Below are 26,381 nucleotides of genomic sequence, written 5' to 3' on the forward strand. Positions count from 1 at the left end.
TGTATTAATGCCAGCTATAGTACATTTATCTAGTAGCATATCAGCAAGGTCTTTAAAGGGATTGTCCCATGATTAAAAGGGATCAGCAGGTTAAACAAATCTAACTTTCTGATAGCCCCCGAGGCGGAAGGTATGTCTCTTACTGGAGCACCGCATCACGCCAGATGGCCAGCTCCTGCAAATGAAGGAGATGGGGCAGTTCTCCTAACAGTTCTCCAGACCGAGGATTACACTGCTAACAGCACGGAAAAGGCACAGAGGGGGAAGGTAAGAGACAAACCTTCCTCCTCGGCGCCTCATGCACAATAGGGGGCTATCAGCAGGTTAAATTTGTTTAACTTGCAGATAATTTTTAAAAGGCGCTCGATTTTGATATTTAAAAAACGTCCGTTTTTGCCGCGATTTAACTGACTAAAGTGGCAATGCATTGAAGTCAATGGGAAGACGGACGTCCAATGCGCACAATGCATTGAATAAGGGACTTTTTTACCACGGACGGCAAAATAATGAACATGATCATTATTTTCGGATGTCTTTTGCAAACAGTGGACATTTTTTATTATTTGTTCACACACAGTTTTTCTTTTGTCACCGTTCTTTCTCAGTTTTTACTATTAAATTCAATGGACTTTTCAATTAAGCCGCACCCAATGGCCAATTAGTAACCCCAAACTAGAATAATGTACCAACAGCCGTCATTGCACTAAGAGGAGAATAGACAGCTAAACGACATATAAACAGCTAAATGACATATAAAAAACAGACATTGTTACTTCAAAATAGTTTATTGTTCGATTGGGTAAATTATCGCTACGTGTTAACGCAGTATAAGCCTTTTTAGGCAAAAATCATTCAGTTAATTATGGCATTAAAGTAATATTCAGATATAAAATGATTGATGCACATCCTTCTCATTGTCTATAAATGTTTTATACTGTAGAACCATAGGATACAGTCATTGAAAGTATTGACATACTGTTTTCCATTTTCAAAAAACAAATATTTTTTGGTATATAATGAAAAGCAATGAAATTTTTCAATATACTTTCTATCAGTTCATGGTATTCAAGATCTTTTCTTATTATCATTCAAGAGGAAACTCCATTGTTTACTTCCAGGGGATAAAAATCTGTCTTCCATAATTTTACTTAGATGACTCTGACACTGGAATAAAAATAACAGCAAATAAAAAAAATATTATTTTACATAAAACAAGAAACATAATCAGCACCAACAGCTCATGGGCATTAACAAGAAGTACAGGTGGTGAGATGACCTGAAAAGAGACTAGGTAGAGTAAACAATATCATTTTCTAGAAAAATTTCATGGCAGCTTTGTCTTGATTGAGTACTACTTTATTTTACACCTGGACATAAAGTTGTGATCAAACAAACAAAATTAAGTTCTTCATTTTGAAAAATCGTCCTTGTCTCTGCTAATATAAGCGTGCTTCTTGTACATTATTACAGGAAAACAATCACCTCCCTGATGGCGTGTGACATGACCCCAGTCAGGGCAGTATTAACAGCTGCTGCTGCCCTAGGCACTACACCTGCAGACGCCCCATCTTCGCCCCATTTTCTCATGATGACTCTTAAATGAGGCTCCACAGGCTCTTCTTTTGCATATTCATGTTTCCCAGGGAGCAATGCACCTAGGATTTCACAGCATTGATCGCTTTAGCCGCTAGTGTTATCATTTGGCTGGTCTCCCTGAGGCTGGTCTTCCTGGGGCGCATAATTGTGGTGTATACTTACCTATCCCGCTCAGCCGGTACCCGGCAGTCTGATCTCCACTACTGTCAGTGTTTTAACATCTTCCGCTGATGTGCCAATCCCACAGGAAATGGCTGCTTAGCACTATGCTAAATCGCCATCTTTAGTTGGAGAGGCAAGTCAGCGGATGTTGTGAATGCGCCGACAGTGGCGGAGAGCACAAGTATACATCACTGTTATGTCCCCTGCAGACCAGGCAGGATTGCTGATCAGTCCAATTAGTCCTATAGGTCATGTAGGTGAGGAGCAACTCCAGACAGCTTCAAAGCAGAAAGTACCATCAGAGGGGGAGGGCACTGCTTGGTCATCTTTTTCTGCCCAATAAGAGTCCTTATTTTTTTAAACTATACAGAACACCTTAAAAACTTGCATCTGGGGAACTGCATGGCCCTAGTAGGTGTTAGATGACAGTCTATTAGGAAAATGTCACGCATGTCAAATGTCACGTTACCTTTAAATAAAAGACTATGGATTTTGTATGTTGTATAAGCATGGTAGTATTGCAAGCAAACATCAAAATTCCTTCCCTGAAGAGTTTACTATCTTATGTAGTATTTGAAATGTAGATTAAGCTTCTACTTTTCAAAGGTCTTGCAACATCAATTGCAAGTCTCTGTGCATTAAACCTTGGACAAACAGAGTGTACAGGGTTTTTATTATCTTGTATGTTTTGCATTTATAGCGAGTGGCTCAGAGACAAACTGCAAATTAACATTTTCCTTGGAAATAGAGAAAAAGAGAGAGTTTGCAAAGATGTAATTGTCATTTGCAGAAGATAAATGATGGCTATCCCTGGAGCAAAGCTTTAAATATAGTGTACAAGTACATTCAAGTCACACTGTGCCATTGTCAACTAGTGTTTTTCCCCCAGCTCCAGGACCAGAGTATAGAGGCAGACAACACTCATACATTTAAATTAAGTTTCCAGGCAGCAAGTATAAAAATACATTACATGGCTTCCAATGATAAAAGTGTGTGTGTAGACAGCAATATCACATTAAAAGTCGAATGGGAAATAAGTGCAAAAAAAAGACACTTAAAAATGTAAATTATTCTCAACAGTGGTATAGTATAGATAGCGTTCCAAATTATAACCGTCATCTGATGTAGAAATCATGAATTCATGTGAAGCTGATTATCATAATTCACTAAAATATAATTCTTCCACAATAATTGAGATGCTTCATTACTTTGGTAGCTTGGCCAAGATGTAACAAAGTAATACATTTCAATCAGCATTCATGAGACATACCATCACATCTGCCTAGGAATCATTAAAATATACAGTCGTTTTAGGTACACAGCACCTATGCAGACCCATGAGGATATTCTGTGTCCAGAGGTGCTGCTGCAGGTGTTGTGTGCTGCCAGTGGGTTAGGTGTTTTGGAGCAACTTGTCACAGTGGCCAGGAGTGGTAATACCCACCCCGGACATACGGGGCACCGTACTTTTGAAAGGACTAGTGTGAGGTGCAGGGTGCGATGGCAGAGATAACAGAGCCCCACTTTAAACAATGCTTTAACTTTACTTAGAAAAATATCCTTAGTGCAATACAAAAGGTATAACATTGCTTAGGTACTTAGTGCAATAGTATAACAGGAACTTGAGCTGAAGAAAGCTAAAGTTTTGCCTCTTAGTCTCGGTGACTGCCCTGAAAGGTAGCACAAGTCCCAGGACTCTGTCTCTGGGTGAAGCTAACTAGTAGTTTCCTTCCTACTTAGTCGGGCAAAGTCAGTAGAGAGCGGCTTACTTGCACTGTGCACTACTGCAGTACAGTCCCTTTTGTCTCTCCTTCTTGATGGGTGACTGTCCTGAAGTTAGGATCCACGGCGTAGACAAGGGGTTACTCCTATAACTCTGGTTACCCTGAAGTCAGGTCTAGCAGTGCTTCACTGCTGTTGTCTGTCACTGAAGAGTAGGTCTTGTCTCTAGACTCGGGCTTGTCTAGACTAGCCTAGACCACCCCTTACTGGGAAGTCCCCTAAATTATATAGGGCCCTGTGACAGGAACTAAAGTGTAAAAGAGAGAAAGTATGTGTGTAGCTAACCTTTTCTTTGACTGCAGCTGTATCCTGGGGGAGTGTGACAACTAGTGGTTGGAGTAGTGCACAGCAAACTACATAATTCAGCTGTGACACCTGAAAGAACTGCTTTTACTTGGGTGTATAAGAAAAAGAAAACTGCTGGGTATCCATGAAGACCCAAACTTTCGGATCAGCGGTGGATTTCACCGCTAATTGGGACGCGCGGCTGGTGACAAACACACTAGCAAGTCCTGCAGCCCTTGTCTCCCTGGCACTCACGAAAGCATGTCCTCGGCAACCCCCGCAGAGAGGGTTAGCAGTAGGTGTGTGACAGAAGGGTGACCGGGTCCCACAGGAAGCTGCTGCAGCCCGAGCCATCCGGACCACCCCTACCTGAAGTGTGGCTAGTGCCCCGAGGTGGAAAAGGTGGGAGGCAATGGGGGAGGGGGGGGGCAGGTACATTTTTTGCACAGGGGCCCTATACAGTCTGTGTCTGCCCCTGTTCTGAACCCCGACTCTAGCCTGCACATGCACTATAGCCTAGATGTGACTTTGCCTTTCGTATTGCCCCCTTAATTTGTCACGTTCCCTTTTCCTCTTTAGGTTGACCTCTTGCGTAGACTCCTCACTCCTAGATTTTCAATTTCTGAGGACATTTTCTAAAGCAATTCTGATTACAATCTGAATGAAAATAGTGAGAAAAGTGAGACATCCCAATAGGCTGAGGGCCAGTTGACATGTCAATTCTTTGAGCGGAGAGAGGAGGTGCGTGAGTCCTCCCATAGACAGACTGTATGATTTCCATCGCAGAATTCCACCTCTTTTACTCCATGTGAACTGGCCCTTACAATAATCGGCCATTTAGTCAAGTGACCCAATGCTCAGACAGAACACATTGAGCATTGTCTGACTCTTCTGATCGGCCGAGGTGTGATCACTTCCAAATAACATCATCAACCTTTTATTTTGTGAGAGTGCCTATGTAAAGTTCCAGTTAGAGATCTGTACTATGTAACTTTGTGGAATGTTCTATACCCTGCCTTTCCATTCCAGATCTGCTACATTTATTTTTACTGCCTTCCACAAATGCATCCCATTAGTTCAGATTTCAAATGCTTTTTATGTGAATATAAAGCTATTATTACAATGCAGTGTTATGAGAGGCAAGCAATAACAAATACAAAATATTGGGATTGTTATAATCATTAAGGTATGCCTGGCTACATTTCCAAATTCATTGTGACCTCATGTGAAAGTCTTTTAGCAAGCTTATTAGCAGTTATTATTATAGCTTCAGGGGTTTTTTAAAACTAAATGTTGTAAGAACCTATTATACATATGGAGGTATACCATTTATTTTACAAGAAATGTTGAGTGCAAAACTCACATAGTAACAGACATAATTTTTAAGGTAACCGGTCACCAGAAAAGACCCTCTAACTAGGGTAATACCCACCTTCCCTCACCGACTAACCTTTGTATTTAAAATATATTCAGATTAAGGTCAGACTGAGTTTGTGACACTCATTTACAGCCATGCACTTTTGCATGCATTATGACTAGTGCTAAGAGAACTTGCCGAACCCAAACTACTGGCAGCTGAAGAAGTTGCAGCCCTGGGGAGTTGTGGAAAACATGGATACAGCCAAAGGCCGGTTCACACTACGTAAGACACCGGCCGTTCTATGACCTGGCTGTGTCACAGAACGGCCAGTGTCAGTGAAGATAATCCTGAACTTCATTTGTGCTGAATTGGAATGTCGGTACATCCCAATTCCCCATAGCCGGAGCCGCACTTTCCATTGTGTGAACTGACAGTTCTGTGCGGCCCCTATTCAATGAATAGTGGCCGCACAAAACTGACATGTCAGTTTTTCCTGTGGCTGCTAGGGATCCCAGCCAGAGCGTATACTATATGTTGGGATTCCATTGACTGGATTGGAACATAAATTTTCTATTAATCACAGCCATTGTTGCAAATCGACAACTGTTGTGATTAAAGGGGAACTCCAGAAAAGGAAAATTTGTTTTCTATTAAAAGTACATTAAAAGTTATATAGATGTGTCTTTATAATGTATTACCGTATCTGTGCGGTTCTGCCACACTGGCAGCTGATAAAAATCTAGAAAGTGAAGAAAAATGGCCCCTGTGCCAATTCACATTGTCTCCTGATCCCACTGCTCTCCCACCTTAGGAGACAAATATTCCATGCTTCTGTCTCACATTGTGTGTGTTTGCTGATGATTCAGACAGGGGGCAGGGTGTGATGTAACAGGAGGTGCGGCTGGATCCCCCAATCCCCTGAGTGATTCACCATCTCTTACTAGCCAGAAGCAGGTGCAGCAAGGACTGTAGACTGTAATAAACAGCTGAGGGAAAGCAGTGCATTCTGGAACCACTACTGCATTCTGGGAACTGCTCAACCAGGAAGTACATAAACACAATACAGAACAAAAAAAAACCCAAACAAATAAATTTTGGTAGTTTCAAAACTGGAATAGATAGGTAAGTAATGCTTTATGCTTCTGCAGAAGTTTCATTTTTTTTAACCTCTACCTGGAGTTCCCCTTTAATAGAAAGTTTACTTTATGTGAACATAGCCATAGGCAATGTTCGACACTGTATTTTTGCTCTGTATTTTGGTCAGTATTTTGAAACCAAAACCAGGAGTGGATTGAAAACACAGAAAGGCTCTGTTCATACACTATTGAAACTTAAATTCACGGTTTTGTCCATATGCAATGGTTGTATACCTATAAGATACTCATACTAATAATTCTAGGTCCATTGCAATCGGCCGTTATACCGCCACTACAGCAAACACAAATTATACCAAAAAAAAGAGAACAAATGCTGAAATTTCGTAGCAAATACCATATATATCTTTATTGAATATACATAAAAACCACTAAAAAAAGAGAGACAGACCAAACATTAAAAAGAACAGTGACTATCCTGGAGATGTTTCTAAAGTAACCAGATCATATATGCTGGAATCTCTGACCGACAACAAATGTCACAGAACAGGGGGATGTATTCACATATTAGGACACTATAGTAAATGTGATAAATAATAAAGTGCAAGTGCATTCAATTCATGGACTCAGCCCACAGATAATTCATAAGTCTCTGATCCACCCTTCATCAAATATTATTTCCCCATCAAATCAAGGGATCCAGACAGTTAAATACCTTTTATAATAGTATGCAATGGATATCCTCCAGGACGCCACCACCCCCGGACGAAGGCAACGAAACGCGCGTCGGGGTGGTGGCGTCCTGGAGGATATACATTGCATACTATTATAAAAGGTATTTAACTGTCTGGATCCCTTGATTTGATGGGGAAATAATATTTGATGAAGGGTGGATCAGAGACTTATGAATTATCTGTGGGCTGAGTCCATGAATTGAATGCACTTGCACTTTATTATTCATCACATTTACCATAGTGTCCTAATATGTGAATACATCCCCCTGTTCTGTGACATTTGTTGTCGGTCAGAGATTCCAGCATATATGATCTGGTTACTTTAGAAACATCTCCAGGATAGTCACTGTTCTTTTTAATGTTTGGTCTGTCTCTCCTTTTTTTAGTGGTTTTTATGTATATTCAATAAAGATATATATGGTATTTGCTACGAAATTTCAGCATTTGTTCTCTTTTTTTTGGTAGTATTGAAACTTAGTGGACGACTGTCATTTAATGGCAAACAATTGCCATTATTTTAAATACGGTCTTCGTTAATGATCTTGATCATTAATGACGTCCGTCTTTATCAAAAGAGGGACGTTTTTTAAGTAAAGAATGTCATGAAAACATAGTCCAAGACAACCTTTGATAAAAATTAGTTTATTACTTTATGCTTTTGTGTTTATTGTCACGGTTGATGTATTATGTTATTTTTTTTTTTTATTAATAATAATATATTCCACTAAACTATAACACATTTAAATAGTTTTTTTTAACCAAGTAAATTATTTTCCACATTTCGGTTGTTATTATTTGCACAATTTGCCTTTTTTATGCTGTGCCCTAGTACTCCTGAAATGGCAGTATACTGTCAGCCAGGTAAAGTATGAATAACTATAGCTTGAAAAAAATATGTTCAGGCATTTGTTTCTATGAATAAAATGCATTCGGGGAATAGAATTCTATATAGTTATTTTTGCATATTCATTCTAGTTAACAAACTTATTTAAATTATTGTGAGTTCTTGACATATTCTGTTGTCATAGTGATAGAAACAGCATGAATTTCAAGTAATTTTAGACTTAGATTTGCTCCTTCATCTTTTCTGGCTCATGAAATCTCTGAAAGCATGTATACTCTATATGTACCCACAAAAAGTCTATATCTGTTTTCTAAGCTTGTCCCTAGTGGATTTGTAGTAATAGAGTGACTTTGCTTAGTGCTTTTAGCTAAGTTAGCTCAATAAAAAGATAAGCAACAACTAATCTGTTTCTGAATAAGGGTTAATAATAATTGGGATTACAGACAGAATTTATTAGGTCGTAATTCCAGCAATTTTATTATTCTTATCGGCTAAGCACAATCAATTTTTGCAGGAACATTTTTTTATTCAATACACTCTCTGAGGGTCTTTGTTTATTTTTCCATACACTTACCTATATAACAGTTTGGGCGGGATTTATTAAGTAGTCTTATAGTAAAAATGTTCTTTATTTAGCATGGGTGATTTGTGCCGCAACTACGGGCCATACAATGACTGCAGGGGTCCCGATAGTTGTATCGGACCGCCGGAGGTCTCTTACCTTCCTCTGTGCGGTCTGATCGGCTTTCTGGTAATTGAGTCTGCCATAGGCAGGCTCAATGAGCAGAACGCCTATGACACTGATCCAGGGGCGTAGTTAGGATACATGGGGCAGAAAACTGTATGGGGCCCCCTACCCTACACACTATATATATATATATATATATATATATATATATATATATATATATATATATATATATATAAATATATTCGGTGATGTGGCCAAAAGATAAATCTCTTGTGGCCAGAGACAAAATCCTGTGTGCAGCCACAACAGTGACTGGCAGAGCAGAAAGCTAATGTTCTATCCATCCCCTGTATTTAACTATAACAGCCTATTAGGAGCCTCATGGTTATATACATAGGTGCAGGAGCAGATTACCTTTTGTTTAACCCCTCATTTACTGCAGTGTGTAAGTGACCCAGTGTTCTCTTACATGCTGCAACACAAAAAGAGGGTTAATGCAGAAGACAATTAGCTCTCTCCTTCACTACTCCTGCACTGATAACCCCTGACCTCTGCAGGAGCTCAGAGAACAGAGGTCAGAGGTTATCAGAGTAATGAGGCAGAGAGCTAATTGTTAACCCTTTTTTGAGTTGCAGCATGTTAACGAATACTGTGTCACTTTCACACTGCAGTACATTAGGGGTTAAGCAAAAGGACACAGGAGGCTCTTATCTTCCCTGTGCAGGGCCCTCTCCCTCCAAGGGCCCCATAGCAACCGCCTTCCATGCCTCTATGGAAGCTACACCACTGCACTGATCAATGCTATGCCTATGTACATTGCATAGCATTGTACATTATGTCTCCAGGGGGACTTAAAATGTGTTTTTAAAAAAAAAAAAAGGTGAAAATCATTATTACACTACCCCAAAGCCCCTCCCCCAATAAAAGTTTAAATCACCCCCTTTTCCCATTATATAAATAAAACATATAAAAATAAATAAACATATAATATAACATAGCGTGCATAATTGTCCGATCTATTAAAATATACTAACGGTAAATGGCGTAAACAAAAAGAGCGAAAAAAGGGCCAGGATTACAGATTTTTTGTTACATTATATATAAAAAAAATTGATAAAAAGTGATCAAAACGTCTGATCTTCACAAATATGGTATTAATAAATACTAGAGATCATGGCAGAAAAAACTGCACCCCATACAGCCCCATAGGTGAAAAACGAAAACAGTTATAAGCGTCACAATAGGCCCATTTTATTAATAATTAATTGCAAAAAAAAAAGGATTTCATGAAAAAAATGTATATATAACATTAGAGAATCTGCGTAAACCTGCATATGGTTGTATTCTGACTTACCTATAGAATAATGGAATTATGTCGCTTTTACCATATAGTGCATTACGTAGACATAGGAACACCAAAACTTTACAAGTTTGCATTCTTTTTTACGATTTCACCAATTTATATATAATATTTATAATATATTATTATATATATTATATATAATTTATAATAAACAATAATTTGGGGGTTCCATCATACATTTTATGGTAGAATGAAAGATGCCATTACAAAGTACAACTGCTCCTTTAAAAAACAAGCCCTTACATGGCCCTGTAGATAGAAAACTGAAAGTGCTAGAGCTCTTAGAAGGGGAGGAGGAAAAAACAAAAACACAAAAAAAGGAAAATTTGCACGGTCCACTTGATCATTTTGGGCTTGGTCCTTAAAGGGTTAAATCAAGCCCCATCCCCAATAACCCCATTGTGTTTACTAAAAGGTGCACGCCTCTTAGTAAATCCAGCAGGAACTGTGCCTGTGGCATGGTGAGCGCAGAAATCTACACCTGCTCGAGAGACCAGGAGACCTGCACGTGGTACACGGGGCAATATGGTTTGATCAAATTATTTATCGACATCCTGGTGTTAGTTTTTAAAATTAGCCGAGCGGCATTAGTATCAGCCATAGGTGTGATGTGCAGTAGCTCCCTTCTCTCCATGTTGCATTTTATGTTTTTCTCCCTTTTCTGAGCGGCTGGCACTCCCCTTTATAAGACCCATGTGACCCAAATTAGCAGGATATACCTGTGCTCACATGTCAGTACCTAAACTGCTGCAGACAGAATGGGAAAAACATGTACCCCATGCAGGTCTCCTGGTTCACACGGGTCCCTACGCTAACTCCACACTGTGTCGGTCAGCGACTGCCAACCCCGCAAAGCGTGCACGTGCAGGGAAGGGAGGTCATGGAATGGCCCTGCAACCCCAATGTCACAGGACCAAACCCAAAGTGCCCCACCAATACCCAGCCGGCACCACTGGCGGAGAAGGCTGCCCCCAAACAACACAAGTATGAATATGGTTGGTATGTTTTTCCCATTCTGTCTGCAGCAGTGGTGGTGAGTTTAATACCATATTCATACTTGTGTTGTTTGGGGGCAGCCTTCTGCGCTGGTGGTGCCGGCCGGGTATTGGTGGGGCACTTTGGGTTTGGTCCTGTGACATTGGGGTTGCAGGGCCATTCCATGGCCTCCCTTCCCTACACGTGCACGCTTTGCGGGGTTGGCAGTCGCTGACCGACAGAGTGTGAAGTTAGCATAGGGACCCGTGTGAACCAGGAGACCTGCACGTGGTACACGGGGCAGTATGGTTTGATCAAATTATATACCGACATCCTGGCGTTGGTTTTTAAAATTAGCCAAGCGACATTAGTATCAGCCATAGGTGTTATGTGCAGTAGCTCCCTTGTCACATTTTGTGTATAATGTCACACCCATCCTCTCAGGCTCAGGGACTCAGGGGCTTCTCTTGTGTTGGTGGTGCTCAGCCAACAAGTAAGGCACTAACAGCATCCAAACTTCATAAAGCAAATAGAAGCGGCACTCACTGATAACAGGACACACAATGCTTTATTGCAGGACGAATGGACAAATACAACAAGTACGTTCCACTGACAGAGCGAAGCGTGTTTCGCGCTTACGCACTTTGTCTGGCGAAACGTGCATCGCTCTCTTAGTGGAAAGTACTTGCTGTATTTGTCCAGTTCCTGCAATAAAGCATTGTGTGTCCTGTTATTGGCGAGTACCGCATCTGTTTGCTGTACAAAGTTTGAATGTTCCATATTTGAGGTGAAGCCTCCTGGGATGAAAGTAGTCGCTTACCAGAGGTACAGACAGTTGACAGGAAGGATAATAGGGCTGTCCAGGGGCGTTGCTAGGGTCCTAAAACATCTGGGGCCCTGGCCCTCTGAGTGCCGTCGTAAGCGGTTAGCAAAGGAGCCCAGTGCAGAGGCTAGTAACCCCAATGACAGCTCTATTAGCCCAGCTCTATTGCCGACACTCATAACTGTGGCTAAGCAAAAACAGACAGCCACCCTCCTTTGGCTCCTGTAAGGGTCACTGTCATCGGTAGTGGTGCACACCACTGCTAGGCTGCTCCTTCACAGCTCCCCCTGTACACACAGCCTCTGGGAGGTCTGCCCTAAGAGCTATCCTCTAGGCCAGTGTTCCCAAACCTTTTCTACCTCGGGGAACTCCTACCAGATAACAATCTACAAAATGCAAAAACCTCATTCAGTGACTCACAGGTGACGTCTACTTTGATCTGAGTTCTTTTTCCCTTTTCCTCTCCATCCGGCACAGGCCACCATGATGATTTCTTCCAGCTGCAATTCATCTCTTTAGAACCTGCCAGATAAACATCGTAGACTCCGCAATTTTCCTTCAACTGCCTACCCTTTTACCACCTATAGGCTCCTATACAGTAGTAATTCCACTGCTTGGTGTCAGTGAGTAGGTAGGTAAGTGTGTTGCCCCCTGTATGTAGGATCTTCTGCTGTGCCCCCATATAGTAATAGTATCCAGTGTTGTGCCCCATAGTAATAATGCCTCCTGCTGCGTTACCCCACCCACAAACACCCCGGTTACAATACTCACCAACTTGCACCAACAGCCAGGTCATCCAGGTCGCCGTGAAGAAGCACGGCAGGGCAAGAGCTTGCCGGGTGACTTCCTGGAGCGTCTGTCAGTGGCAGGAGAGAGGCTTGGCAGGAGCGTGGCGCTGCTGAGGATGGCCACAGTGCATGCATCAAATGCACAAGTGACGGGTGACGTCACTGAAGATGCGTCTGAGCGTTCTGAGGCGTCTGAGTGCGGCCAATCCAAGGTGCGGGTAAGGCCAGGAGTCAGAGGCTGTGGCTGCTGCTGCTAATTCGGCGCTGGCAGCAGCAAATAACTTTCAGGGCTAGGCAGAATTCATTCTGGGCTTAGGTCGCGAATGATTATGCCTAGCAACGCCACTGGTGCTGTCTACAAAGGAAGACCAGGCTATATGGGATAAGTCTAAGTGCAATAAAGGTAAGTTAATAAATTAAGCTAAGCCGATCAGTGTCACATTTCAGAAGCTAATGCTGCGTTTACACGGAACGATAATTCGCCCGATCGTACGATTATATATATATATATATAAATATATTCGGTGATGTGGCCAAAAGATAAATCTCTTGTGGCCAGAGACAAAATCCTGTGTGCAGCCACAACAGTGACTGGCAGAGCAGAAAGCTAATGTTCTATCCATCCCCTGTATTTAACTATAACAGCCTATTAGGAGCCTCATGGTTATATACATAGGTGCAGGAGCAGATTACCTTTTGTTTAACCCCTCATTTACTGCAGTGTGTAAGTGACCCAGTGTTCTCTTACATGCTGCAACACAAAAAGAGGGTTAATGCAGAAGACAATTAGCTCTCTCCTTCACTACTCCTGCACTGATAACCCCTGACCTCTGCAGGAGCTCAGAGAACAGAGGTCAGAGGTTATCAGAGTAATGAGGCAGAGAGCTAATTGTTAACCCTTTTTTGAGTTGCAGCATGTTAACGAATACTGTGTCACTTTCACACTGCAGTACATTAGGGGTTAAGCAAAAGGACACAGGAGGCTCTTATCTTCCCTGTGCAGGGCCCTCTCCCTCCAAGGGCCCCATAGCAACCGCCTTCCATGCCTCTATGGAAGCTACACCACTGCACTGATCAATGCTATGCCTATGTACATTGCATAGCATTGTACATTATGTCTCCAGGGGGACTTAAAATGTGTTTTTAAAAAAAAAAAAAGGTGAAAATCATTATTACACTACCCCAAAGCCCCTCCCCCAATAAAAGTTTAAATCACCCCCTTTTCCCATTATATAAATAAAACATATAAAAATAAATAAACATATAATATAACATAGCGTGCATAATTGTCCGATCTATTAAAATATACTAACGGTAAATGGCGTAAACAAAAAGAGCGAAAAAAGGGCCAGGATTACAGATTTTTTGTTACATTATATATAAAAAAAATTGATAAAAAGTGATCAAAACGTCTGATCTTCACAAATATGGTATTAATAAATACTAGAGATCATGGCAGAAAAAACTGCACCCCATACAGCCCCATAGGTGAAAAACGAAAACAGTTATAAGCGTCACAATAGGCCCATTTTATTAATAATTAATTGCAAAAAAAAAAGGATTTCATGAAAAAAATGTATATATAACATTAGAGAATCTGCGTAAACCTGCATATGGTTGTATTCTGACTTACCTATAGAATAATGGAATTATGTCGCTTTTACCATATAGTGCATTACGTAGACATAGGAACACCAAAACTTTACAAGTTTGCATTCTTTTTTACGATTTCACCAATTTATATATAATATTTATAATATATTATTATATATATTATATATAATTTATAATAAACAATAATTTGGGGGTTCCATCATACATTTTATGGTAGAATGAAAGATGCCATTACAAAGTACAACTGCTCCTTTAAAAAACAAGCCCTTACATGGCCCTGTAGATAGAAAACTGAAAGTGCTAGAGCTCTTAGAAGGGGAGGAGGAAAAAACAAAAACACAAAAAAAGGAAAATTTGCACGGTCCACTTGATCATTTTGGGCTTGGTCCTTAAAGGGTTAAATCAAGCCCCATCCCCAATAACCCCATTGTGTTTACTAAAAGGTGCACGCCTCTTAGTAAATCCAGCAGGAACTGTGCCTGTGGCATGGTGAGCGCAGAAATCTACACCTGCTCGAGAGACCAGGAGACCTGCACGTGGTACACGGGGCAATATGGTTTGATCAAATTATTTATCGACATCCTGGTGTTAGTTTTTAAAATTAGCCGAGCGGCATTAGTATCAGCCATAGGTGTGATGTGCAGTAGCTCCCTTCTCTCCATGTTGCATTTTATGTTTTTCTCCCTTTTCTGAGCGGCTGGCACTCCCCTTTATAAGACCCATGTGACCCAAATTAGCAGGATATACCTGTGCTCACATGTCAGTACCTAAACTGCTGCAGACAGAATGGGAAAAACATGTACCCCATGCAGGTCTCCTGGTTCACACGGGTCCCTACGCTAACTCCACACTGTGTCGGTCAGCGACTGCCAACCCCGCAAAGCGTGCACGTGCAGGGAAGGGAGGTCATGGAATGGCCCTGCAACCCCAATGTCACAGGACCAAACCCAAAGTGCCCCACCAATACCCAGCCGGCACCACTGGCGGAGAAGGCTGCCCCCAAACAACACAAGTATGAATATGGTTGGTATGTTTTTCCCATTCTGTCTGCAGCAGTGGTGGTGAGTTTAATACCATATTCATACTTGTGTTGTTTGGGGGCAGCCTTCTGCGCTGGTGGTGCCGGCCGGGTATTGGTGGGGCACTTTGGGTTTGGTCCTGTGACATTGGGGTTGCAGGGCCATTCCATGGCCTCCCTTCCCTACACGTGCACGCTTTGCGGGGTTGGCAGTCGCTGACCGACAGAGTGTGAAGTTAGCATAGGGACCCGTGTGAACCAGGAGACCTGCACGTGGTACACGGGGCAGTATGGTTTGATCAAATTATATACCGACATCCTGGCGTTGGTTTTTAAAATTAGCCAAGCGACATTAGTATCAGCCATAGGTGTTATGTGCAGTAGCTCCCTTGTCACATTTTGTGTATAATGTCACACCCATCCTCTCAGGCTCAGGGACTCAGGGGCTTCTCTTGTGTTGGTGGTGCTCAGCCAACAAGTAAGGCACTAACAGCATCCAAACTTCATAAAGCAAATAGAAGCGGCACTCACTGATAACAGGACACACAATGCTTTATTGCAGGACGAATGGACAAATACAACAAGTACGTTCCACTGACAGAGCGAAGCGTGTTTCGCGCTTACGCACTTTGTCTGGCGAAACGTGCATCGCTCTCTTAGTGGAAAGTACTTGCTGTATTTGTCCAGTTCCTGCAATAAAGCATTGTGTGTCCTGTTATTGGCGAGTACCGCATCTGTTTGCTGTACAAAGTTTGAATGTTCCATATTTGAGGTGAAGCCTCCTGGGATGAAAGTAGTCGCTTACCAGAGGTACAGACAGTTGACAGGAAGGATAATAGGGCTGTCCAGGGGCGTTGCTAGGGTCCTAAAACATCTGGGGCCCTGGCCCTCTGAGTGCCGTCGTAAGCGGTTAGCAAAGGAGCCCAGTGCAGAGGCTAGTAACCCCAATGACAGCTCTATTAGCCCAGCTCTATTGCCGACACTCATAACTGTGGCTAAGCAAAAACAGACAGCCACCCTCCTTTGGCTCCTGTAAGGGTCACTGTCATCGGTAGTGGTGCACACCACTGCTAGGCTGCTCCTTCACAGCTCCCCCTGTACACACAGCCTCTGGGAGGTCTGCCCTAAGAGCTATCCTCTAGGCCAGTGTTCCCAAACCTTTTCTACCTCGGGGAACTCCTACCAGATAACAATCTACAAAATGCAAAAACCTCATTCAGTGACTCACAGGTGACGTCTACTTTGATCTGAGTTCTTTTTCCCTTTTCCTCTCCATCCGGCACAGGCCACCATGATGATTTCTTCCAGCTGCAATTCATCTCTTTAGAACCTGCCAGATAAACATCGTAGACTCCGCAATTTTCCTTCAACTGCCTACCCTTTTACCACCTATAGGCTCCTATACAGTAGTAATTCCACTGCTTGGTGTCAGTGAGTAGGTAGGTAAGTGTGTTGCCCCCTGTATGTAGGATCTTCTGCTGTGCCCCCATATAGTAATAGTATCCAGTGTTGTGCCCCATAGTAATAATGCCTCCTGCTGCGTTACCCCACCCACAAACACCCCGGTTACAATACTCACCAACTTGCACCAACAGCCAGGTCATCCAGGTCGCCGTGAAGAAGCACGGCAGGGCAAGAGCTTGCCGGGTGACTTCCTGGAGCGTCTGTCAGTGGCAGGAGAGAGGCTTGGCAGGAGCGTGGCGCTGCTGAGGATGGCCACAGTGCATGCATCAAATGCACAAGTGACGGGTGACGTCACTGAAGATGCGTCTGAGCGTTCTGAGGCGTCTGAGTGCGGCCAATCCAAGGTGCGGGTAAGGCCAGGAGTCAGAGGCTGTGGCTGCTGCTGCTAATTCGGCGCTGGCAGCAGCAAATAACTTTCAGGGCTAGGCAGAATTCATTCTGGGCTTAGGTCGCGAATGATTATGCCTAGCAACGCCACTGGTGCTGTCTACAAAGGAAGACCAGGCTATATGGGATAAGTCTAAGTGCAATAAAGGTAAGTTAATAAATTAAGCTAAGCCGATCAGTGTCACATTTCAGAAGCTAATGCTGCGTTTACACGGAACGATAATTCGCCCGATCGTACGATTAACGATTTTGAAGTAACGATTTTTTTTTATAAAGATCAGCGTTTAGATGGAACTATGTATCGTTATCATTCAAATTTGATCGTTATCGTGCAAATTCGCACAACAATCGTTCTGTGTAAATGCAGCATAAGAATATTCCCTTCATCAGGTGACCAATGAAGAGTGTATTGTCAGCTTCTGAAACGTGTTGCTTTAATGAAAGCCTTATGAAATATGCTTAAGTATACATCTGGGTGTATCCACTTATGAATCTGAAAGCCAAACACTGGCCCCTATCTTCCAGGATATACCTTTTTTTGATCCACCATCTTCTTCTCTTTTGCCTTTGATGTACTGGATACCATTCTTCAAACTTATTTGTAATTATAATGGCATCTTGTGCTCAAACTTTTAGCATCATTTAATGTATGCCTAAAACAAGGTGAATCCTGAATAGAAAAAAGTTAAGAACCATTGCCTTATATCTGGTATATCCAACAATAAAAATGCATTAACCACTAAAATACAGGGTAAACATGAAAAAAAAAATTAACCTTGACATTTGAAATGTTATCCTGAAGTAGTTGGTGTTTATTTACAAAGAGTGTGACCAAGGCTAGTTTTCAGCTATCACCCTAAGGGAAAAGGAGTCGCATAGTCTCCATGCACCCAATTATAGCACCAATTACGGGCTTTGTAAACTTGTTGAATGCTTTACCGCTTTCAATATCCACTAATGGTCTGTTTAAAGTTGAAATCCTTAGCTGCATTTCACTTATCTAGGCCAAATGGTTATTAAACATTCATCCATCTGCTCCAAAGAATGAGAGTATTTCCCTGCACAATAAGTGCTTGAAAGTTTAGAAAGAAAATCTCTAGTCCAGGTGTCACAAATTGTAGTGATTGGCGCTTTAAGGGCATGTATGACTAATGGTAGGGTGCCTGAAATATTCTGCTTCAGTAGATAATACTATATCCCAAACTAAAAAGGAAGAAAAAGAATTATTATAGCTCCTCCCTGCTGGGAAGCTTCCTGGTCAGTCAGGCCAGGAGATGCACCTAATATTGTCACTTACCACTATGAGGCTATGTTCACACAAAGTATATTTTCGTAAAACCACGGCCGGAACGGCCGGTCTCTTACGTTGTGTGAACATAGCCTGAAAGGAACTGACTCCCCTATATAGTTACATCGTATTGTAGAAATAAAAGAAATGTCCTGCAAGTTCAAAGAACGGATGAAGGGAAGGAAGAAGGGATGTGAATGAAGGGGATGGGGATGTGTACTACTACTACTACTACTTTGTAGCTCTGCATTCAATACAAAAATGTTTCATCAGTTACTTGGGTATAAGGCTGGTGCATGGCTCTTAGCAAAGTGGACCTCATTAAAGGACACCTGATAGCCATAGTCTTAGGGAATCTGCTAGCGGCCGGGCCCTACCTAAGGTGCTAAAAGTGTTCTGTAGTACACTCTAGTACCTCACCACTCCTCCCTCCTCTTCATGAATAATCAATGCTGCCCGGCCTTCTGCTCGCTCAACTGTCAGCCAGTGTCTCTGATTGCAGATCAGTCCTCTGTAGGCAATTTATGTCTGAAAGAAACACTCAAATATCGTTGAATCTAAGAGCCCAAAATGTGTTGGAGCTGTGGTCTAGGGGTTACTTACCTGTCTAGAGTCCTGCCAGCAGTCCAATCTTTGGTTCAAATCCCTGTTGAAGCTGAGTGGATGGCTGCCATTTAAATAAATTGAAATAATGGCCATTATTTGCTGTCAAATGGTGTCCATCCACCAAATTACAACATTGTGTGAACATAGCCTTTCTGTGTTTTCAATCCACTCCTGGTTTTGGTTGCAAAATACTGAGCAAAAATACTGTGTGTTAACACAGCCTTAAAAATGATGAAATAATGAGGGAAAAAAAGACATATATTTAATTTCCATCAGGGCATTTGGACGAAATAATGAACTGCTGGCAGGTCTGTAGACAGGTGAATTACCCCTAGACCACAGCTCCAACACATTTGGGCTCAGAGATTTAACTATATCTGAGTGTTTCCTCCAGACATAAACTGCCTAAAGAGGACTGATCTGCAATCAGAGACACTGGCTGACAGCTGAGCGAGCAGGAGGCAAGGCAGGACTGATTATTCATGAAAAGGATGGAGAGGAACGGAGTGGTGAGGTGTGCCAGAGTGTGGCATAAACAATTCGTCTTTGACACTTCATTAAAGTACGATTGTGCATAATCCCCTGCACGAACAAATTACCAAAAGGCACTGTACTAACTAGGGGGCTGGCAGCTACAGCACACTCTCAGCACCTTAGGTAGGGCCCGGGTGCTGACAGATTCCCCTTAATGTGTACCTGTCATGAAGTACGCTGACCCGATAAGTATGAAATCCATTTGGCGTACTTAAAGACAAGTGCGCTTTAATTTGTGTAAGTATCCAACAATTGGAATATAAGGGATTATAAGGCTTATAAAGGACTACATACAGGAATATGTAGGTGGTAATAGTATTATAAGTGATAGACAGCATGGTTTTAGTAAGGACAGAAGTTGCCAAACCAATCAAATATGTTTTTATGAAGAGGTGAGTAAGATTAGAGGTGAGCCTGGATTAGGGGGGGGGGTAGCTGTGAATATAGCGCATGATGGAGTCCCTCAGGTGCGTCTGATGGGTAAATTAAGGTCTTTGGGTTTAGAAAGTTTAGTTTGTAAATAGATTGAAAACTGGCTTAATAATCGTACCCAGAGAGTGGTGGTCAATGATTCCTACTCTGAATGGTCCCCAGTAATAAGGGGTGTACCCCAAGAGTCAGTATTGGGCCCCCTTCTGTTTAACTTGTTTATTAATGATATTGAGGATGGAATTAACAGCAATGTTTCTATCTTTGCAGATGACACCAAGCTTTGTAGTACAGTACAGTCTATGGAGGGTGTGCAGATGTTACGGGATGACTTAGACACACTGAGTGTTTGGGCATCCACTTGGAAAATAAGGTTCAAGGTGGATAAATGTAAAGTTATGCACCTGGGTACTAATAACCCACATGCATCATATGTCCTAGGGGGAGTTACACTGGGAGAGTCACTAGTAGAGATCTGGATCTCTACCAGGATCTAGGAGCACTTGTAGATAACAGACTACAGAACAGCACACAATGTCAGTCAGCTGCTTCTAAGGCCAGCAGGATATTGTCATGCATTAAAACAGGCATGGACTCTCGGGACAGGGATATAATATTACCGCTTTATAAAGCTTTGGTGCGGCCCCATCTGGAGTATGCTGTCCAGTTTTGGAACCCGATTCATAGGACGTTCTAGAGCTGGAAAGGGTACAAAGACGGGCAACTAAACTAATAAGGGGAATAGAGCATCTTAGTTATGAGGAGAGATTAAAAGAATAAAATTTGTTTAGTCTGGAGAAGAGACGTTTAAGGGGAGATATGATTAATTTATTTAAATATATAAATTGCCCCAGCAAGAAATATGGGGAAAAGATGTTCCAGGTAAAACCAAGAGGGCACTGCCTCCGCCTGGAGAAAAAAAAAAGGATCAATCTCCGGAGGCGACAAGCCTTCTTTACAATGAGAACTGTGAATCTGTGGAACAGTCTACCACAGGATCTGGTCACAGCAAAAACAGTAGAGGGCTTCAAAATAGGCTCAGACAAGTTTTTAGACCAAAATAACATAAATGCATATGTATAGAATTTATCCATCTCTCTTCCTTTCATCCATCCAATCATAGGTTGAATTATTTGCTTCCGTCGTTATAAATTAACAGCTGCAATTTTAAAAACAATGGAGGATTGTGGGAACATAGCCAAACTTTGACTGACAGACTTATTAGTAAGCGTATGGAGGTTTTGGTTTATAGTAAAAAATAGAATGACAATAAACTATAACAATTTAACCACTGTTAAGAATAGATACCGAGGGCACATTCTTGTGTTTAGGTTTTGTGTTCAGGTAGTTGTGTTCAGTAGTTTTTATCATAAACAAATCATAAATGCAGAACAAATATAAAAGTAAGACTGAACACATCTATAAATGAATACTTTTAGTACTACATCAGCCACTTACCAATCTAGAAGAATAGGGATTAGGACTGTCGGCCAGATATGTCAGTATTGTTTTTCATTATCTAGGACTTCAGAAGCGCTCCTGATTGTTTTTAATTGCATTTTAATAAAATGATATGTAGTATACCAGAGCGCAATTCCTGCGTCTACAGCACTGTACTCTGAACCAGGAAGTCTCTCTCACCTTCCAAATCATAGCAGATACATATAAGGCTGGGGCTTGCATCAGGGGACTGGACTATGAGTTAATCTCTTCATAGTTGTAACCCCTCTCTCTACCAGGACAAAGAGTGCTGCATTTATGTGCCCACATATTTCCGGCTCATTCCTTCATGCTCCCTGCAGTCTCTGTCAGCCCTTGTGTTTCCCACCCTTTCCATTCCTGCTATAATGTGCCTGCACTGCACTCAGCTATACACACTGCTGCTATAATGTGCCTGCACTTACACTCAGCCATTCACACTGCTGTATATAAAAGTTTCCTCCATTGTCCTCCTGCACAGCTCTGTGATTCTCACTTCCTGATTGGTCCATGCTAAATACACACCCCTTCCCCATGTGTGGTCATGTGACAGCAGCCCTGCTTCTCTATTCTATTGTTTTACTACGATACTGCATTATGTGGATCTGCAGCTCCATCCTGTATCTACAAACTTCTGCTTTTTTTTCAGGTTTATTCCCTTACTATAGATTATACTGCACATGCTGATTGCTATACTCTTCAGTAATTTATAATATCACATATTCAGCTTTCTAAATGTTTGTTTAATCTCTTCTACATGTTATTCGGAATAAAAAATGATTTTTAGACTGTGGAACCAATTGTCTGCATGATTTCTTATGGGAAAATTTGCTTTGGTTTAAGAGTGATATGGATTATGAGCATGGTCCCGAAACAAATTATGCTGATAATCTAAGGCACCGCTGTATGCTCCCTATAAAAGGTTTGAGTACCCGACTAAGAGAAAAGCAAGTTAAAGGGGTTATCCAGCGCTACAAAAACATGGCCACTTTTCCCCCTACTGTTGTCTCCAGTTCAGTGTGTGGTTTGCAATTAGGCTCCATTTACTTCAATGGAACTGAGTTTCAAAACCCACCCAATCTTGAGACAACAGTAGGGGGAAAGTGGCCATGTTTTTGTAGCGCTGGATAACCCCTTTAAGAACAAGCAGAGAAAACTGTTAGAACACCACAGAAAGGGAAGACAAAGCTGTTGAAAGAGGGGAACAAGTAGTTCACAGTTGGATAAAAAGCTTAGCAGCAGGTGGAAGAGAGCTGGAGACTTTGGGAGAGAGTTTGTTAGGTGCACTTTCCACAACCAGGAAAGGACCTGCACTTCTACAGACAGTGGAAAACCTCAGTTCAGGAACCCAAGTGGACTGAGTTACTGGGTAGCGCAGTTTACATAAGCCTTTGTGCCATCTCTTTGTGAATTTGGGGGTATTCCTGTGTTGTCTATGGGGAGGGGAGGGGTAAACTGCACAGAGATTACTCTGGCTGCGGCTTATCTCTCTTTGAACAAAAGTGGTTGGCCATGTATTTCCATCATGGCAGCCTCCATCACCCCTGACATCATCTGTTGGTGGTTGTTCAGGATAGCCGAATCCACCACGACCGGCTGATTCAGCCAATCAAAGTCTAAGGTTTATAAGGGCCTTAAGAAAGGATCAGCCATGTTGGCTGGTGGCATAGCAGTGATAAGCCGTTAGCATCAGATGACCTGACAGTGGCTATAAGCCGTTGAAAACTGTGCAACACTTTACATGTTTGGAGTACGCAGTAGGAGTATATGCAGTAATCCACAACTACCTGCAAGTACTTTTTAGGACTAGTGATATCCCTGTGTGATACATACAGAAAAATCATCTGACATACAGATTTGATTGAATTCTCAGGATCAGTGGGGGCCCAGTGGTCAAATCCTCACTAATCCATAGGTTATCCCTTATCCTGTAGATACTATAATGTGTAAAATGTACACTTACCACCTCAGGGCACATCTACAATTGTCTCTAGTGTGATTAATACTTAGATCACTGCCACTGCCCACCTGGAGTTTACACAGTCAGGTCGACCAGTTAGAGAGAAAGAAAAGCTGGGTATTGGTGTTTATATTTCAGTCCTAGTCATGCCCTGCACCAGTGACTCAGGCACCATGAACGTGATTGACAGGTTCCCTTTCAGTTCTGTAAATTTTAGGCCATGTTCACACAACGTATGTTTAGCATAAATCATGGCCGTTGTTGCAATTTGCAACAAAGGCCGTGATTTATGCTAAACATACGTTGTATGTGAATGAATGGAATCCTGGCCAGAGCTTATACACATAGTATATGCTCCAGCCGAGATTCTATCTGGCCGCACAAAAAACTGACTGTCAGTGTTCTGCAGCCGCAGAGAACATGTCAGTTCACACAATGAAGCGTGCGGCTCCAGACGCATGCTCCATTGTGTGCAGTGGTGAATTGGCATGCAGGTGCACACGGGTGCTCCCGCATCCGAATTCAACAGAAATGAACATCATCTGGCCTGTACTGCAGTACCGGTAGGGATAATCTTCTCTGACACTGGCCGTTCTGTAACCCGTGGCGGGTCACAGAACGTCCGGTCTCATATGCCATGTGAACATGGTCTTTGGGTGAGGCCTTCAACTATCAGACATTTTTCCTGCAAATCCTACAGATAATTTAGAGGCAACACCTTGAACTCTTTGTGACATTCCTCAAACATTCCTGATCAATTTTTATAGTGTAGCCAAGGACATCATAATACTCTCACCATCAAGAGATATACTAGGTGTGTGCAATATTTAAATAGGTGCTATGTGTCAAAGTAACATCCCAGGGTGTCCCAGTAAATCATTATCCACCCCCACCCCCCGAGCTATCCATATGGTCTAGTTCTGATGAGTGGAAAGTGGTCCACGGACATAGGTACTTTGTCTATTTAGCGGCTACATGTTCATGTAAAAGGTGCAATGTGCTGTATGTTCAGATACGTATTGTAAATACAGTGATAGAATAGACTTAATAGGCTTACAAATTTCCCCGCAGCTTCGGAGCTCAGGGGATTTATGTAAAGGCGCATTGCTTCTACATAAATCCCGATCCGTGTGAAAATTTTGAAACCTACGCGTAGGTTTCAGTATTATTTTTCCACTGAAAAAATGATAAATGCGGCACATGCAGAGGCCGCGCCCCCTCTGCGTGAAGACAGACCCCACGTAACGCCCCCTCTCCACCCCACTAGCGAAGGTGGTGCAGATGGGGCAGATGCGAAAAAACTATTTGCAAAAAAACCTTTGCGAATATTTTTAGGCCAAAAAAAAACATCTGCGCCAAAAAAAGGCATTTTTCATACATGTCCCCCAATGTTTTTAAACTAAAGGTGCTAGCCCTTGTTCTCCACAGACATCATTCTAACAAGATAATCAATGGTTTTAACTTCACCTGTCCATGGTTTTAATATTATGGCTGATCAGTGTGTCCCAGTATATTTATTCCACGCCATCTCTCAAACACACACACAAAAAAAAAAAAACACTTGACTGATAAACACTTCATTGTTCTCATTGTCGGACTACATGAAATGCACTCAGCTGAGAAAAACAAGTTATGATTATCAAGCAAAAAAAATGCAAAAGAATCATAATAGCATTTTGTTATGTTACTATGATGTTCTTTTCCCTTTGTAGCCCCATAACACTTCATCAACTTCTGCTATTTTTTGCTATAATAGAATGACACATGATATATTATTAGTATAAAGAATCCATTTTCCCTGCATGTCATTCAGATTCATAATACCGAAGTTGGTTAATAAAGGACTGAAACCGTATATGACTGGGTGGAGGATGCTGCACTTACTTTATGTGTTCTGCTATGTAATTGTGGTCTGCTATTGCAGCATGGTGTGCTGGTGTATTTGGTATAGTGGAATGATGACTATAAAGTCACAGACATGTTCATTAACCCTTAGACGACCCAGGGCGTATAGTTACGCCATGGAAGTCTGTCCCCAGACGACCTAGGGCGTAACTGTACGCCCTGGGTGTTATTCCCGCTATGAAGAGCGCTCCGGAGCGGAGCGCGCTTCATAGGAGGTGGGGGCCGGCTGCAGTGAGCAGCCGGGACCTCACCGGCAATGACACGCTGCAGCGATCGCGCTGCCGCGTGTCATTAACCCCTTAAACGCCGCGATCGCGGCGCGACCGCGGCGTTTAAGTGTAAGTGACAGGGGGAGTCCCCTGTCACTTACCGATCGGGACCCCCGCAGTGTGACTGCGGGGGTCCCGATCGGTAAAACGGACTGCTGGAGGTCTCTCACCTGCCTCCATGCGGTCCGATCGGCGCTCTGCTACTCTAAGCCTGCACAGGCAGGCTCAATGAGCAGAGCGCCGATAACACTGATCAATGCTATGCCTATGGCATAGCATTCATCAGTGTAGAAATCCAAGTAATGTATGTAAAAGTCCCCCAAAGGGGCTTCAAAAGTGTAAAAAAAAAAAAGTTAAAAACACTAACACACTACCCCAAAACCCCTCCCCCAATAAAAGTTGAAATCACCCCCCTTTCCCATTATATAAATAAAACATATAAAAATAAATAAATAGATAAACATATAATATACCGTAGCGTGCGTAATTGTCCGATCTATTAAAATATAACAAGCATCATTGCGAACGGTGAACGGCGTACACGAAAAGAGGGAAAAAAGTGCGCGGATTACCGATTTTATGTTACATTATATATATAAAAAAATTAATAAAAAGTGATCAAAACGTCCGATCTTCACAAATATGGTATTAATAAAAACTAGAGATCATGGCGGAAAAAATGACACCCCATACAGCCCCGTAGGTGAAAAAATAAAACCGTTATAAGCGTCACAATAGTCCCATTTTATTTATAATTAATTGCCAAAAAAAAGGATTTCATTAAAAAATACATATATAACATTAGAGAATCTGTGTAACCTGCATATGGTTGTGTTCGGACTGACCTATAGAATAATTGTATCATGTCGCTGTTACCATATAGTGCATAACGTAGACACAGGAACCCCCCAAACGTTACCATATTGCATTC

This window comes from Dendropsophus ebraccatus, chromosome 9 (assembly GCF_027789765.1).
Source record: "Dendropsophus ebraccatus isolate aDenEbr1 chromosome 9, aDenEbr1.pat, whole genome shotgun sequence".
NCBI lineage: Eukaryota > Metazoa > Chordata > Amphibia > Anura > Hylidae > Dendropsophus > Dendropsophus ebraccatus.